The sequence below is a fragment of the Monodelphis domestica genome, chromosome 1 (assembly GCF_027887165.1).
Source record: "Monodelphis domestica isolate mMonDom1 chromosome 1, mMonDom1.pri, whole genome shotgun sequence".
In the NCBI taxonomy this organism is placed as follows: domain Eukaryota; kingdom Metazoa; phylum Chordata; class Mammalia; order Didelphimorphia; family Didelphidae; genus Monodelphis; species Monodelphis domestica.
Window position 1 is genome coordinate 194,236,598 of NC_077227.1, and position 18,208 is coordinate 194,254,805.

Genomic DNA, 18,208 nt, shown 5'->3' on the forward strand with positions numbered 1-18,208 from the left:
GGTGGGGATGAGAGATGTTTCAGCAAGGCAGATGGCAAGATCTAGAAGCAAGGAAGCTTCATTTCCTCTTAAAGGATGGATCAAATAAAAGGAAGAGACAGTGAGGAGCCCAGAGAAGTGGCAGGGGAGTTCTAAAGGGTTTCCAAACTTCTTTTTGTTTTAATTCTTATTTTCTGTCTTAATATCAATTCTAATGCTACAGAACAGTGGCAAGGGCTAGGCAATAAGGATTAAAGTGATTTGCCTAAGATCATGCAGCTAAGAAGTATCTGAGGTGGAATTTGAACCCAGGACTTCCCTTCTCTAGTCCTGGTTCTCAATTTACTTACCTGCCCTCCTAAGCATCCTTAGAGATGAAGAAGCAAAGCTGAGCTTGAGTTAAAGTTAAGTAGTGGAAAAGGGAGCACATGGAACAGTTTGGTCATGGTTACTCCTAAACCTATAAGTACCTGCAAAAACCCAATGATCCCCAAAGTGTGAAAATATATTGCAGCAGATCCAACCCTGATCCAAGTGGTTCTCCTAGAATTACATCAGTCAGATGGCACAAACTCTTTGAATTTTAAAACAAATATGCTTCTCTCCTATTATGCTGGGAGAATTAGGAAGTGATTGGTTCATACTTCCCCCAGATATTATAAGAGATTGTCCCTTGTTGTCTGTGAGAATAGGGTGCAATATTATTTTACACTTTGATTCCCTCCTGGTTTTTTTTTCCTACACTGATTTCATATCCTAATGCAATGCTTTTTGTTATGGTTTGGTTGACTCCTGCAAGGTCTGCTAATAGAAGATGTTGATTGAACTAGATGGGGGCTCTTAACAGTCTTTGTATAAGTGATCATACAATACAGCTACACTGAATTTGGGAAAGTAGCAGGGGGCTCCAGAGCCAGAGATTTTAAAACTTAGAGGGGATCAATTGTTAATTTTGTGCTAACTTATCCAAGATCATCAGGATTCTGCCAGGAACTTGGGGTTCAGAGATATAGCTATACTGTTCAAAGCATATATATATATATATATATATATATATATATAAATGGAGGTCTATGGTCCTTTCAGTGAAAGGTTATCTTACATAGTTTATCTTAGTCTAGATATGTTTTAGGGATATGCATATATCTTCTCAACTTTATACCAAGAAAGGCTGGACCAAAGATTTCAGAGTCATCAATCGAGATAGTGTGACAGAATGGATAGAGAGCCAGCCTCAGAGTCAGGAAGCATCATCTCTGATATATACTGAGCATATGGCTCCAAGCAAGTCACTTAACTTATTGTTCAGTCATTTTTCAGTCATGTCCAACTTTTTGTGATTCCATTTGGAGGTTTATATTGGCAAAGATACAGGAGTGGTTTGTCATTTTCTTCTTTAGCTCATTTTATAGATGAATAAACTGAGGCAAACAGAGTGAAGTGACTTCCCCAGGGTCACACGGTCAGTAAGTATCTGAGGCCAGATTTGAACCCAGGAAAACAAGTCTTCATCACTCCAGGTGTGGCACTCTATCCACTGTACCACGTGGACTATTCCATAAAACTGTCCCTTAATTTGCTTAATTTAGACATTATAAATTGGTAGAGAAAGATTTCTCATTGCCAAATCAAAATTCCTGTATCCATTCACTCCTTTAAAAAGATGCTGAGGAGCAGCTGGGTAGCTTCAGTGAATCGAGAGCCAGGCTGAGATGGGGAGGTCCTGGGTTCAAATTTGGCCTCAGACACTTCCTAGCTGTGTGACCCTGGACAAGTCACTTAACCCCCATTGCCTAGCCCTTACCACTCTTCTACCTTAGAACCAATACATAGTATTAATTCTAAGGCAGAAGGTAAAGGGTTTTTTTAATTTAAAAAAAAGGGATGCTGTAGGGGGTAGCTAAATAGCTCAGTGGATTGAGAGGTAGGCCTTGAAATGAGAGATCCTGGGTTCAAATCTAGCCTCAGATACCAGCTATGTAACCCAGGGCAATTCACTTAACACCCATTGCTTAACTCTTAAAGTTCTTCTGTCTTGGAATCAATACAATGGTACAATACATAGTACAGATTCCAAAACAGAAGATAAGGGTTTAAAAAAAGATATTGTAACAGCCCCAATGCCATGGTTCCTTGAGTCTTTATATCTTCAGTCTCTAGTTTATCAAGTAACTACTTTGTGAGTATTCTTAGGACCCAGCTAGTGTTTGACATATAGAAGAAAACTTAAGGGGGCAGCTGGGTGGCTCCGTGGATGGATAGTCAGGCCCAGAAGTCCTAGGTTCAAATCTGACCTCAGACACTTCCCAGCTGTGTGACCCTGGACAAGTCACTTAAGCCCCATTGCCTAGCCTTTACTACTCTTCTGCCTTGAAAACAATCCATAGTATAGATTCAAAGATAAGGGTTTTTTTTTTAAGAAAACTTAAGAAATACTGCTTATCTTACTACTTTTCTGCCTTGGAATACACAGTATTAATCTTAAGGGGAAAAGTAAGGGTTAAAAAATAAACAAATGCTGCTGAATTGAGTTTTTAAAGATAGAACAGAATAGAAATTAGGTGCAGAGAATTAAAGGAACAAAGGAAAGAGAACAAGCTGGTGGAGATGTGGTTTATACAAGGAATAAGCCCCATCTCAATGTCTCCTTCTAGAAAGATGAAATGAATAAATGGGGGAAATGAGGTAAGGATTGTAGCAGATACAAGACCCCCTCATTGCATTTCCTAGGGTTTTCACTGGAGGTCCATCCCCAAATCACCAGAACTGAAAGGATTAGTACTTGTTTCAAACCAGTAGGAAAGAACAATCAATCAATGGCCCTCATTAGGTTCTCCCTAAGTTGTAGCTGTTTTCTTGGTGTCTCAAGAGAATGAATTAGTTTGGCAGGAGAATTTTATGTCCCTAGTCTATCCTAGGAGAACGACATCCCTCTAGAATGATCTGTGTATGATTAGTGAGAGACGCCTTAAAAAATTTTGTCAAACGTGAACAAAACCACTGCCTATGACCCTTTCCAAGCCCCAGATCGATGATTCTATGACTCCCATATGATGGTGGGAAGATGGATTAGATGACCTTTCAAAATCTTAAAACTATTCATCAAATAGGCAGTAAATATGCCTTCCTTAAGATTAGCAGACATCCCAACGTAAATATTGCAACAGTAAATTCATGAGATTATTATTTGAGGCAGATTTCCTGGAATGGAAAATTAGCTCCTTCCCTCGAGGCTTCTCTCTTAAAGTACAACATCTGGAAACCAATTTCCTATATGGCTACAGGAGCCTGCAGTATTTTTACCATAGAGCATTTCACAACTTGTCAAGCACATGAGGAAACTTCATTTTATCCTAGAAGCATGCATCAATTCTTCTAAATAAAGAACTGCTGGGCAAAGTATGCCCATTCACAAACAGAATCAATAAATACAGTTTGTACACCTATTGTGTGTAAGGTATCTTGCCCTGTGCTATCCCATATCCTGTTATTTATGATTCAAAAGTGGTTATGATAAAACAAATGTTCATCCAACCTAGGCACTTGAGGCAGACTGGTGTTGGGGTTGGGGTTGGATAAAACTCAGAAAAGGCTGGGGTTCAAATTCTGCTTCCAACACTTTATGGTGATTTAGCCCCAGGCAAATCATTTAACTCCTTCAAGTTTCAAATTTCCTCAGTTATAAAATGAGAATAAAATAGCACTTACTTCATAGGGATGTGGTGAGACTCAAGTGAGATAATGTATAGAAAGCTTTTTGCAAACCTTAGACATATAAATGTCAGCTGTGATTATTGTAGTGATTTTCATGTCAAGATAATTTTCTCTTTCTTAAGGAAATTCACCAACTTTAAATTCTAGCAGCAGCTGAACTAGAATCCCCACAATCAACAGAGATTATTTATTTTGCTTTGCTTTATTTCATTTTATTTTTAAGACTAGTTTCCCAAACTGCCCAACCTAGAACTGGAGGAGCTACTTCCAGGCTTCATTTCACTATTGCATGTCAGGGAGCTTTGACTTGTTCTATTCCAGCCTCCTTATGACATCTCTTTATATCTCCTGGTAAAACCACCACCATCACCCCATGCTCCAGGGCAATAACCATATTGATGGTGAATTTAGTATGGACATCCAATTGGCTTAGCCCACTGTAACTCAGATCTCAGAAACTCAAGAGATTCAGCAGCTTCAGCCTCCTGTGTAGCTGAAATTATACCTCAATTGGCAATCAATAGAGTTTACAGTAATCTTGGGGAATAGACAACACTAAAGCCAGGAAGAAAAAGCAACAGGATAAGTATATTCTATGGTACAAGAAAAGAAGGGAAGGGAAGGGAAGGGAAGGGAAGGGAAGGGAAGGGAAGGGAAGGGAAGGGAAGGGAAGGGAAGGGAAGGGAAGGGAAGGGAAGGGAAGGGAAGGGAAGGGAAGGCAGGAAGGCAGGAAGGCAGGATGGAGGAAGGAGGAAGGCAGGAAGGAAAGAAGGAAGGAAGGAAGGAAGGAAGGAAGGAAGGAAGGAAGGAAGGAAGGAAGGAAGGAAGGAAGGAAGGAAGGAAGGAAGGAAGGAAGGAAGGAAGGAAGGAAGGAAGGAAGGAAGGAAGGAGGGAGGGAGGGAGAGAAGGAGGGAGGGAGGGAGGGAGGAAAAGATAAAAGGAGTAATTGGGTCTTGAAAAGTAAGCCCAAATTAGGCTGAAAAGATTTCAAGCTTCTTCAAGTAGCTCTCTCTCTACCCCAATAGCAAAACTTCCATAAAAGCCAGTACCTGCTACCAAAGCTCTCCATTCAGAACTCTGGTTCTTGGTACTGTCCTTCCATAAGTTTCCAGTGAATGCCTTCCCAGACCTGTTCCTGCCCTGAATTTCCACAAGGTATACAATTGCCTCACACACCACCAACCTCAGTGTCATCCGAATCCAAAACCTGTTTTACCAGAGGAGAAGGGAAAGAACCAACATTTCTCAGGTATAGGGTATACTGCTGTGTTTCATTCACACTCTGGCTTCCTTTCTCACAGGGGTACAAGCAGCCACCCATCCACCCAGCCATCCACTAGAGAAGGTAAAAGAAATGGCACAGGGGGCAGCTGGGTGGCTCAGTGGATTGAGAGCCAGGCCTAGAGATGGGAGGTCCTAGGTTCAAATCTGGCCTCAGACACTTCCCAGCTGTGTGATCCTGGGCAAGTCACTAGACCCCCATTGCCTAGCCCTTACCACTCTTCTGCCTTGGAACCAATACCCAGTATTGACTCCAAGACGGAAGGTTTAAAAAAAGAAAGAAAGAAAGAATTGACACAGCCTGATAGCTTCACTACCAAAAGGGAAATCTAAAACTAAAGTGATGAGAGGCAGCCTGGTAAGAACTCCAGACCCACTCATGTTGGAGGTAGGTAAATAAGCTGATATCCTACAGCCCATGGGAGCCTGGACATTAAATTATATGGATTCCATCTATTTTAAAATAGAAGAGGGTGATTCTCTGCTACCATGGCAACAGCAGCATCATTAACGATTCTCTTCAAGAAAAATATATAGAAGTGTGACCTGCACCCTTACATCCTTGGCATCAATTTTACAAGCCAGAAGCTTAGAGTTTAGAAATGGGTTTCAGGGTCCTGGTTTTCTATTACATTTTGTCCTTCTATTTAGAAATCCACAATCTACTCCAAGCACTATGAGCTTGCTGTTCAGTGGAGCAAGGAGCTCATTAAGTGGCTGCTGAGGTTGCATGTGACCCCAGCCTGCCAGGGTCACCATGTTAGACAGTATAGTGAAAAATAATCAGATTGGCTCCTAGGACGTGACCAGAAGAATTCTCACAAAGTAGCTAGGTGGCAACGTGGATAGAGCACTGGGCTTGGATTTGACAAGACCTGAATTTAAATCTGGCCTCAGATACTTACTAGCTATATGATCTGGGCAAGTCACTTCCCCTCTGTCTCAGTTTCCTCAACTATAAAAAGAGATCTTTAATCTATCTGACAAGATTATATGATACAATGAGATGATACTTTTTAACTGCTTAGCATAGTGCCTAGCAGATAATAGGTGTTTAATAAATATTTATTCCTTTTCTCCCCATAAAATCAGTGTATTTTCCTTGTTTCCAAAGTCCATAATGACCTCTCATTATACCTTTTTTCAGTTATATGTAGAAACAATTTCTGGCAATTGTTCTCTGACATTTAAGCATTCAGATTTTCTTCCTCCCCCTTTCCCAGGTAGTAAATAGTCTGATATGTTATACCAGTGCTTTCAGGAATCCACATTTCCATATTGCTTATATCGCCATATTATACTTTGTTTTGTACCTCTTTGCTCTGTTTATCATGTAATATTGTATATTATATTTTTCTGGGTTTGTGTCTTATCTTCATTAGACTATAAGCCCCATGAGAGCAGAGTCTCTCATCTAAATTTGCATCCTTCCCCAGTGCAATGATACTCTTCACTGAATGCACGTCTGTTGCTTGATAAAATAAATGGGTGAATGAATGAATAAATGAATGAATGAATCCCAGGTGTATCACACAAGGCTGACAAGGAGTAGAACAGATCTATCATTTACTCTTTGCAAAGAGGAAGTTGATCCTTTGGCTATCGAAGACTGCATATCTATCTTTAAATATTAAAGTTAATGAGGTCTATGACCCTGTAATCTACATGAGTAGGTTAATTCTGGTGTGTCCTAGATAGCTGAGAGATTTAAGACTTCAGAGGCAGCCAGCTGAAAGCTGTAGGGGATACATGGGCTGCCAAACAAGCATCAGGATATGTTGTTCAGGGTGGCAAGGAAAAACATTCAGTAACAGACACCACCCCCTCATCCCGTGCCTCAATTTCCTTTTAAGTAGAATAGAAAATCACTTTAATTCAGCAAACATTTTCTGAATATCTGCTATATATGACACCCTGATTTAGGCACGTGGAGATACAAAGATGAAAAAGGACATAGTCTTTGCCCTCAAGGAACTTTCAATGTAGCAGAAGTGGGTAGATGTAATAATATATACATAAGATATGATACAAAACAAAATGTAACAAGGAGAAAAGAGGAATCTGGATGAAATTCCAGGAGGGAACTCTTTCCACTTTGGGGGAAGACCTTTGTGGAATAGGTAGTACCTGAGTACCTACCTTGAAGGAAGAATATTTACAAAGGTGTAAAATTAGAAGAAATACATTATAGTCATGGGAGGTAACATGTGTGAATGCAGGGAGGTAGGAAAGGGCAGGACCAGGGCATAGAAGAGATAATAATTAGTCTAGTTTAACTGAAACTTAAAGCATTTGAAAGGAAATAATCTGAAATAAAACTAGAAAGGTCGGGTGGAACCAAATCCTAGAAAGCCTTGATTGCCATGTCTAGGAGTTTTATTTTGTTCTAAAGCTGAATGTTTTTGAACCAAGAAGTAACATGGTTTGACATGTCCATTAGAAAGGTTATTTTTGGCAGATGCAGAGTTAAGAGGAGAGAGATGGAAAGCAAAGAGACTGGTTAGGAGTCTATTAGAGCAATCCAAGGCAAAAGTGATGAAAGCCTGGGGCCAGAGAGAACCAGACCTAGAAATGAGAGGTCTTGGGTTCAAATGTGACTTCACACACTTCCTATTTGTGTGGCCCTGGGCAAGTCACTTTTCTCTAATTGCCTAGCCCTTCCTGATCTTCTGCCTTAGAACTCACATACAGTGTCAATTCTAAGACAGAAGGTAAAAGGTTTAAAAAAAAGGTTTAAAAAAAATAAAACAGTGATTAAGTCCTGCTCTAAGCTATTATAATCTATTAATAAGTCTTGATTTAATAGTACTCTTTTTATCTGATTTATTATGCTTAATGTTGAGAAGTATTTACAATTTTGATATAATCCCATTTCTTAATAATTTTATATATGACCATGGAAGAGTAATAAAATTCTAGGGTCTCTTGGAGACAGTATGCCAATTAATAAACTTTTGGGGCTTTGGGGGGAAAAAAGAATTATACAACCTCAAGATTTATTTATATTTTTACAAAATTAAAATGTGCTACCCTTTACAAACATGCCCACACTGATCTATCACTGTGTTTTAAGATGTTCTTTTTTTTTTTTTTCAAAAATAGGAACACGGTTTATTTTAACTTTGGACCAGGGCATGGAGAGAGACAATGTAAGATGGTGGGAAGAGCACTAGATCCCAATTAAGAAAGTCCTTTATTCAAGTTCTGCCTTAGGTATTTACTTCTTATGTGACATTGGGAAAGTTACCAGGAAAGGTCTCTGAAACCTCAGTTTTATCAACTATAAAATAGATAATAACTATAATGCCTTCCTCACAGGATTGTTGAGATAATATGTAAATCATTTTGCAAACCTCAAACTCCATATAAATGGCAGCTGCTAGTATTTGCAAGTTGGGTATCTAGGATTAGTTATGCCAGATGCTGACCATGGGAGAGAGCAAATCAAACCAACCTCTATGAAAACAAAGTACATGAAATTATATATCTTGTTACCATGCTCTGACACCTGAATGAATCATCTAAAGGTAGACTTTTTTTTAACCCTTAACTTCCATCTTAGAATCAACATGTGTCTTGGTTCTAAGGAAGAAGAATGGCAAGGAGCAGGAAATGAGGAATAAGGGACTAGGAAGTATCTAAGGTCATATTTGAACCCAGGATATCCTTGTCTCCAGGCCTGGCTCTCTATCCACTGAGCTACCTGGCTGCCCTTCAGTAGTCACATTTTTAACAACATTAGAGAAAAAAAAAGAGCTAGATTATATCAACATTTCATCCATTCCCCAAAGAAAAATGACAAATCAGAATGTAATTAATGGAAAGTAGGTGGCTCAATGGATAGAGAGCCAGGCCTGGAGATGAGAGGTCCTGGGGTTAAATCTGACCACTGACATGTCTTAGCTGTGTGACCCTGGGCAAGTCACTTAACCCCCATTGCTTAGCCCTTGCTGTTCTTCTGCTTTAGAACAACACACCATATCGATTCTAAGATGAAAGGTCAGTGTTTAAAAAAAAAAAAACAGAATGTAACTAGATTTGAATCTCTCTCAAGATGAGGCCTGGGTTGTCTAGCCTTCCAATTATCTCCCATACCCTTTCTCTAACTGAGTAACCCACAGTAGTTCAGTCTTAGATCAAATGTCTTAGGCATGGTCAAAATATAATGAAAATCTTAGAAATTCTGCAGTTCTGGAATGTCTCTGTCCAGCCATCTGGGTCCACTCTGTTTCTGGTTTGTTTCCATCCTTCCCTGACTATCCAAGAAGTCAATATTTTCTTTTTTATTTCATCTTGAGTAAGGGATATCTAATTTCTCTTTGCAGAGATAGGAAGGAGGCTATGGGTAGGAATATTGCATATTCTGCTAGGCTGATACATGGTAGGCTAGACTTACAGTTAGGAAAATGGATATTCAAGTCTTACCTCTGTCACATACTGACTAAATAACCATGGACAAGCCTCCATGTCTAACGAGAGAAATCGTTAAGGCTATAAATTACAGTCAAATTGTCGATCTATGGAAGAAATCACAAGTGAAAACAGAAAGAAAGAAAGAAAGAAAGAAAGAAAGAAAGAAAGAAAGAAAGAAAGAAAGAAAGAAAGAAAGAAAGAAAGAAAGAAAGAAAGAAAGAAAGAAAGAAAGAAAGAAAGAAAGAAAGAAAGAAAGAAAGAAAGAAAAAAAGAAAGAAAGAAAGAAAGAAAGAAAGAAAGAAAGAAAGAAAGAAAGAAAGAAAGAAAGAAAGAAAGAAAGAAAGAAAGAAAGAAAGAAAGAAAGAAAGAAAGAAAGTGATCCTAGTAGTAGTCTCTCGGTGACCGAGAATGACTATTGTCTTTGTGCAGTTTCATCTACGGTGTACCCTCATGTGGCTTTGGAGTCCGAAGGCTGAGGCGCAGAGTTTGTGGCACATGGGGCATGGGACTCCAGTTGTTATGGGAGGTGCGGTTGTGGCCTGGTGTCGGCGTTCACGCGCAGCGGCAAGACGTCAATGTCGCTCATCTTCAAAGGTGGTGGCGGCATGGTTAATGTGGGATCGCCAGCTGCTTCTGTCAGAGGCAGCGAGTTCTAGTTGCTTTGGTGTAATGCCAGCCCACTTCAAGTTGGACTTTAGCTGATCCTTGAATCTTTTCTTTGGTCAGCCTTGTTTCCTGAGTCCAGCTGACAGTTCACCATAGAATACCTGTCTTGGTATTCGCTGTGGGTCCATGCGGATGACGTGTCCAGACCATCGTAGCTGGGTTCTGAGGACCAGGACTTCGATGCTGGTGGAGTTGGCTCTGTCGAGGACTTCCTGGTTGGTGATTCGGTCCTGCCATCGGATCCTCATGATTGACCGGAGAGAGCTTTGGTGGAATTGCTCCAGCTGTTTCATGTGCTTCCAGTACAGTGTCCATGTCTCGCAACCGTACAGGAGCGAGCTGAGGACCACTGCGTTATACACTTTGAGCTTCATCACAGTGCTTACCCCGCTGTGTTGGAGGACTTTGCAGCGCAGCCGCCCGAGTGCCTGGCTGGCCTTTTGGATCCTGGAATTAATCTCGTGGTGTAGGGACCCATCGTTGGCAATGGTGCTGCCCAGGTACTTGAAAGTGCTGACATTGGAAAGCTGTGTGCCATTGATTATAATGCACAGCTGGTTAGTTGGCCTCCCTGGTGCAGGTTGGAACAGCACCTCTGTTTTGCTGAGGCTGATAGTCAGGCCAAACAGTTTTGTTGCAGTGGAGAACCTGTCCACAATGGTTTGGAGATGATTTTCTTGGTGGGCCATGAGAGCACAGTCATCTGCAAAGAGAGCTTCTAGGATGAGTCTCTCTGTTGTCTTTGTTTTTGCAGTCAGGCAGTGAAGGTCGAATAGTGAGCCATCCAGTCGGTATTTGATGTAGACGCCCAGGTCTAGATCCATCACAGCATATCAAAATACTTGGGTGAAGTATAGGTTGAATAGCACAGGAGTGAGGACACAGCCTTGTTTCACGCCATTGGAGATGTTGAAGTGATCGGAAGTCTCTCCGCCATATAGGACTTCCCCTGTCATGTCGACATGAAAGCTGGATCAGTTTGACGAATTTTGCTGGGCAACCAAGCTTGCTAAGGATCACCCACAATGGATCCCTGGCAAGATATAAAGGGATTTTTCAAAGGCTTGAATAGTCATTACTGAATTCTTTGATTCAACAAATAATTCAAATCAATTCAAAAGAAATTTGTTAAGGATCTATTATGTGCAGGATTTGGGGTTAGGCTACTGAGAGATGATGGGATAGAGCTAATCCTTTAGGATGATATCAGAGAAAACAACAATGCCCTCTCTTGTCATGTCCCTCAGAGTCCCTTTTGGTCCCAATATTAGGTTGAATGGATCATCAGGTTGACCCAGCACAGCAATTCCTGTATTCTGATGTGATTCCCTGGCTACCAAGGAAAAGATGTTTGTTTATACTCCTAAATCAGGCTGTTATAATTCTGAATAAGCATTACAAGATCTAAATTGTCCCTGTTACCATCTCCTAAAAGAATTCTCTAGCTAACTAACATCTCTTTCATTGACTGGGGTTTGCCTTCCATTCCAGTGTCTCGTGTCCATTCTGGATCTATCATTGGAAATGAGACAGTGCCCTCCAGTCTCCCTTGGCAATTTGTTTATGCAAAGCCATTCTCTCCATACATACACACTCCCTTTCTATGGCTTCTCAGTAATGACTCTATGGCTTCCCAATCAGGTTTTCCCCTAAGAACATCAAAATTTATCTGTGTCTATCTCTTTATTAAAAAAAAAATCAAAGGGACAGAGGTCCTCATGTCTTTTGCAAGCACTCAAGCTCACATGATGTGAGATGTAGGATAGATTTTATTTAACCTGACAGGAAACTCAAAGGACTCATACCAAACCCATTAACAACCAAGACAACTCTTGTGTTCATATAATCTTCTCTTCTCTAGAGATCCATAAAGTTCACATGAAAAAGTAGAAGAGAGAGTCCAGGTTTTTCCATTGCCAGATTTCAGTTCCTTCTATCATGTGGGGAACTATGTGGATATGTACATTTCTCTAGGGAACTATCCTTTTCTTAGTTATCTTTTTAGCTCCACATACTAGCTCTGCTCCAAGCGACAAAGGAATGGACTAGAAGAGATGAGAAAGAAAGGTAAGAGGTATTTTTCTCAGGGCCAAACTATAGCAATAAAGACACACACGCACACACACACACGCACACACACACACACACACACACACACACACACACACAACTTCTTAGCAGCTTCTCATTCTAAGTAGACCATAGGTTTAAAGCTAGACCAAGATAAATGTGCATATATCTATGTGTAAGAACGTATGTATACTATATATGAGAGTGTATGTATAAGTATACACATGTGTAAGTATATGGGCATATATGTATGAATAAGTGTGCATTTGTATATTTTTTGGGAAGAGAGAGAAGAGGATAGGACAAGAGAAAGTTTAGGGGAGAGAAATTGGAAGAGAAAAAGAGAGGGAGGAGAGAGAGATTGGGAAGAAGTAGAGGGAAGAGAGGGACTGAGCACTCAAAGTCTCTCTTCCAATATCTTGGAAATCAAAGGTATTATAGCATAATTTTGCTTCCTTATGCCTGACTTAATTCTCTTAGTGTTTGGAAACATGTTTAGCATTTAATTCCCTTCCTACTCAGGGCTTGTATTCATAGTGCACACTCATCTAGTTCTTCCTGTTGAATCCCTTATCCCCCACCCCACCTACACTTTTCTTTTCAAAAATTGAAATTCTTCTACTGTATTTCAATGATAGGAGCTCGCTTTTGTGTATCAGTATCAAACCAGTTATTACCAGCACAATGGAATTGACACTTCAGGCTAATGGATAAGAATATGCCTTCTTTTTACTGTAAGGCTTGGACAATTTTAAAATAAGTTCCTTCAACTTGAGGGGAGGGCCAAAGGAGCCAACAAAATGCTTCCTACGTTGATAGCCCAGAATTCAGAGTGCTAATATGGATAAAATGTTATACAACATTTGTAATCTATACCATGCAATTTTAAATAACTTAGAACTATATATGGCTTTTGGTTCCTAATTGTTTCATTGGTTTCATCTAGGATTGTTTTGGCCATGAAAGGAGACTGTGACCTCCTTGGGAAGAGGAGCCATACTTATTCAGCATCACATAACAGGGGGTTAGACTTGGAACCAGAAGAGACCAGAGCTAGATTTAGGTTCTGACACTTATTATTCCTATGACCTTGGAGAAAGTACTTAGAGTCTTCATGCCTTAATCTTCTCATCTATAGAATAGGGATAATCATAATGGTAATTCCTACCTCCAGCTGTTGAAATGAAGAAGAAAAAGGAAAAGGAGGAGAAGGAGGAGGAGGAGGACTTTTTTGTATATCTTTAAATTCCATTTAAATGTGAGCTAGTAGTTTCTACAAAGCACCAAGCTTAGAGGTAATATTATTCATAGTACACAGAGAGTACATCTAGCATATGTACAAAAGAGAACTTCCATCACTGAAATACAGTAGAAGAATTTCAATTTTTTGAAGAGGAAAGTATAAGTGAAGAGGCACAAGAGATTGAATGGAAAGAATTAGAAGAGTGTGGATTATTAAGATTAGCTAATATTTGCAAAATATTTTGCCAGCACAATTCCTGGCACATAGTAGGAGCTTAATAGATGCCCATCTCCTCCCCCATCTACCTGTATGTCAGTCTATATAATGGTTCTGTTGCTTGCTGCTCTTCAACTCTGGCACCTACTTACTTCAGTAATTTGATGTTGTTCAGAAACGGTTCTCTTCAAGAAGATTTATCTAAGAACTAATTAATCAGATCCTGCCTCCAGCCAGTGTCTTTTCAGCAAGATGTGATCTCCTACTCTGGGGGGGGGGGCATGTGAATCCCTGGGGGTCTTCCAGATAAATAGGCTTCCCCTCTAGGGAATTAAATCTAGATTTCTTTAGCCCCTTCTCCTAGATTTATCTCATAGTTCGAGTATTCTTTGTTTCTAGTTTCCCTGTGTAAAGGTCTACCCAAGGGTGGCATTTTGAAATTGGCCTCTAAAAGCAATTGGTGTTCTTTAATGTGGTGACAATGAACCACCAAGTATCCCTAGGGTAAGGACAGTTAATACCCCATAAGGACAAATGATTAATGCTGGAATAATGTCTCGAATGGGGTGCCAGTGGGGATGTTTATACCCTTTTTCTGTGTATAAGAAGCCATCTTCAAAGCCCAAACAAAATGGAGACACTATCATTTGGAGTGAGAGGATAAAACCTCAAATCTTAACTCTTTGCTCCCCTTGTGGCTTTGGGCAAGCCCCTCAACCTCTGCAGACCTCAATTTGCTCACCCATAAACTGAGGAAACTGGACTAGATAATTTCTAAGGTTGTTTCAAGCTCTAAATTTATCACATGAATCATGTTAATAAGGAGTTAATCTTGACCAGGCTTCTCCCAGACACACCTTCTCTGCTTCCTATATTATAGTTTAGAACTCCAGAAGACAAGCCAGAGAAAAGGCTTTCTCGTCTTCTTTCACAGAATTCTCAACTCTCCACTCTAATCAGGCCAGTCCCCTCACTGTCCAACTAATACATACTCATGGTATAAATACTTGTTGACTGATTGGGTTCATACTGAGGATATAGTGCTAGATTTTTTGGAATACATATCAGCTGGGGTTGCTGGCCCCAACCCAGTGATTCCAGGTGCACAACCCTTAGGGGTAGGAGATAATAAGGAGACAAAACCAGAGTGTCAGTTTTTTTCTTCTGCATCATATTGCCTCCCTGCCCAGTTTCTTCTATGCTCCTGGGGATGGGGAGGGAACTTTGTGGGGGAGGAAGGGAAATCCCTGAGGCATTTCCCTTTTTTTGCTCCTCCAGTCTGTCTGATGATGGCCAGCTGGAATCCAAAATGGAGGAGGGGGAGGTAGAAATGGGTGAGAGCCCGCCTGGAGAAAAGAAAAGAATGAATGCCTCAGAGCCCAAAACTGGACATGTGGTCTAGATCTGCAGATTCCCATTGAAGGCCCCGGGGAAAGAGGACATAACAATTTGGCAGCTACATCAGCAATGATTTGACCTTGCGCATTTTATTTTTACATCAGTCCAAGGGGATTGCCACAGTGAGGAAACAGCTTCTGATGAAGCCAAGCCTCTCCAAGGGGCTTTTCTGATCATCCCACGTCTTGCCTGCTTGCCAAAATAAGCCCTAGAAATGAAGTTGCTTCCTATTTTTCCAAGGTATGAGTACACAGATCAGAATTCATTACTTACTCTAAAAGAAATTAGACTTATTAATTTCAAGAAAGCTAAGGATCAGTCAAGTAGATTATTTAAATATACATTTGAACCAAAGGAATGACCATGATCTGGTCATATCACATGCATGATTTCGATATTGTTTGTGAAGATCATAGTATTTAGAGCTGGAAGGGACCATAGAGATTTATATAGTCTGATCTCACATGGAATAAGGACCTAGAATTTGAATTGAAGAGAGCTGAGTATTAATTGATATATAAAAAAAAAGGAAAAGGGCAACTGATGGTTCAGTGGATAGAGCACTGGATCTGGAGTTAAGAAGACCTGAGTTCAAATCCAGCCTCAGACATTTACTAGCTATGTGAACTTGAACAAACCACTTAACTTTGTTTACCTAAAAAAAAAAAGGAAGAGGCAAGATTAGGGGGTCCTATGGCTGTACAATGATAGCCAGTTATATGGCATAATTTTGCTAATCCTGAAAAGAAAGGTCCCCTCCTCACTTCATGATTATTCATTTTTCTTTAGACTTCTTTCCCTACTTACTCTTAGAGATTTAATGCTTTCATTTAGTCAGTTATTTGTACTTTAGTATGAATTGGTCCTGGGACAAGGGAGGCAAGAGAATCTCAGGGATAGGAAGCCCTGAATTAAAATTATACATAAGGACTCTATGACCACTGGCAAACAATTTAGCATCTCAGTACCTCAGTTAGTGCCCTAAGACTTTAAATTGCAGAGCAAGGAGTAGTCCTTATTGGTAAAAAGAGTTTATGCACTGAGACTTCCATGTACCAATAAAACCACTAGTACTAGTTAAAAAACAGGTTTTAATAGAGAGGGGAGTTGAGAACATTGAACGAAATTGAGGTGGTAGAAATAATACCAGTTCAACGTAATTCATTTTCATCTTTTCTTCTAAATTGTTCTTCCATTCTGTGTATTTATATTACTAATCAATTCCTCTTTTTCTTTTCATTTCTTTGGTGAGACTTATTGCAGATTCAAGTTTTTCTATTCTACTCATTACTTTTGCAGAGAAGGATATAAATTCTATTCCTATGAGTCTTACTTCTCCTTTAAACCACACAGGAACATCATGCTGTGCTTCCAAATTCTCAAATTCCACAGGGTCCTCTGTTTCTTTAAGTGTTAGATCATTTTTCTTTATTTACAGCATTTTTTCATAAATGCCTAAATCCATTTACCAGAAGTTGAAGCCATGTTTCCTTCTTTACTATTTTTCCTATTGATTTATCTGTTTATGTCAAAGTCTTTGAAGTGTCTTCTTCCTCAAATCTATGGTATTTTCAGTCTTTTTTTCTCTCTTATTTTCCTTATCATTCACTTCCTGACTCCCTCCCTTCTGCTTGTGGTTTCCCTGAGGGTTGGACCTCCAAGCACCTCAACCTCCTTCCACAGTAGGCAATTCAAAGTTCACCAATCTTGGTTCCCCCAACTGATTTTAGGTAGTTAGAACATGCCCCAGATAAGCACTATGTTCTTTTCCTCAGACTTAGTGGAATACTGCATAGTTTCAAACTTGCAAAGAGTCCTGTCCTGATCATTTGTCTCATTCCCTCTGTACCCTAGTTCTCTGACCTGATGCCAGCTCTTCAGAGATTCTTTTCCCAGAACCAGTGGCTCAGTACTTTGCAGTGCTAGTGCAGGCTAATCCTGAAAGCCTTTAGGATTGTGGTCATGCTCCTCTATATGCTCTGTATTTTGTCCAAATCCATCTGAAAAGGAAACACTCAGAACTGAAATTGAATTTTGAATGTTATCTGACCAGGGAAACATACAATAGACATTCTTTCCTGTTCTTAGAAATTGGACTTAATGAGGGCAGCTAGATGACTCAGTAGATTGGGAGATAAGCCCAGATATGAGAGGTCCTAGGTTCAAATCTGGCCTCAGATACTTTCTAGTAGCATGACCCTGGGCAAGTCACTTAATATCCACTGCCTAATCATCACTGCTCTTTTGCCTTGGAAACAATACACAGTATTGATTCAAAGGTGGAAGGTAAAGGTAAAGAAAAGAAAAGAAAAGAAATTGGACCTAATGAAAAGACATGTTAACTGATATAAAGTGAAATAAGTAGAACTAGGAAAACAATATATACAATGACTATAAGAATGGAAATGAAAAGAAACAATGACAAAATAGAAACTGAGGGCTGTGCAATTTTAATGAGCAAACTTGATCATGAAGAGATATGAAAATATATCCTTCCCTATAGGAAAGGGAGACTATGGCTATCAAATACTGAAGATATGGACAGCCTTGGTGACTTGAAATTACTGAGTAGAATGAGATGGCTTTTTAACAAGTCCTCACTTATCTTTTGACTTTCTATTCTTCATTTACCATTGTCTATTTTTTCAAACCCAGAAATCTTTATATAGAGGCAAAATAACAGTTTTGTAGTTCTTGCTCCTCTCCAAGTCCATTCCCATTAGCTCATCATTGACCACAAGACTTCATAAACCCTAGAGAATCCTTTCGTGGTTCTTTCTGGCATTATATATACCATTTTCACATGTATTACTTGGGGAGAGGTGGAAGAGACTGGGTAAATATTAGTAATCTCCATGAAGATGTAGAGTTCAACAGATTCCAGTTCATTCTAACTTGTACTTTGAAGATATTCAACAAAGGTTTGATGTTAAAATATGGCATTGAGGATATGGTGGCAAATATGGCAAATAAGGGATAAAATGGCATCTATGTAGATCTTTCTGTTACTTAAATTGTTTTCAGATTACATGTCAATTCAATTTTCAATAATCATTTCCTGACATTTTGTGATCCCTGTTCGCTCCCTGTCTTCCATCTCTTCCCCTTTCTAGAATGACAGGTAATATGATATGGGTTGTTCATGTGTTATCATAAAATATATATTTCCATGTCCACTATGTTGTAAAAGAAGACACATATTGCTTACACTAGAGAAAAATTCATGAG